This window comes from Cyprinodon variegatus, unplaced genomic scaffold, assembly GCF_000732505.1.
Source record: "Cyprinodon variegatus isolate N-32 unplaced genomic scaffold, C_variegatus-1.0 Scaffold53, whole genome shotgun sequence".
Taxonomy (NCBI): domain Eukaryota; kingdom Metazoa; phylum Chordata; class Actinopteri; order Cyprinodontiformes; family Cyprinodontidae; genus Cyprinodon; species Cyprinodon variegatus.
The window spans coordinates 1,168,798-1,169,112 of NW_015150506.1; positions in this window are offsets into that span (position 1 = coordinate 1,168,798).

A 315-nucleotide genomic window follows, 5' to 3' on the forward strand; every position below is an offset into this window, starting at 1 on the left:
TTTACTGGTTTGTTTTCTTAAAAAAATAAAATGAATTAAAAGCAGAAAAAAAATGTAAAAATTATTGGTATTGTTATCTGTATATTGAATTGTTTTTTTGTTTTTTAAGAGGAGTTCCTGGTACTTGCTAGCCTGGGTTCCATTCCGAACTTAGTCCTGCCTGTCATTACCCGATCCGTACCGGAAGCACGATCCGTACCATCAGCTCATTTGCGCATGCGCAAACAGAATAACTTCCGGTGGAAATATCTCAGTTTTCTTACTTTTTTATTCTTTTGTATTTTTTAGAGGCATGGGTTTCGTTTTGTATATCTT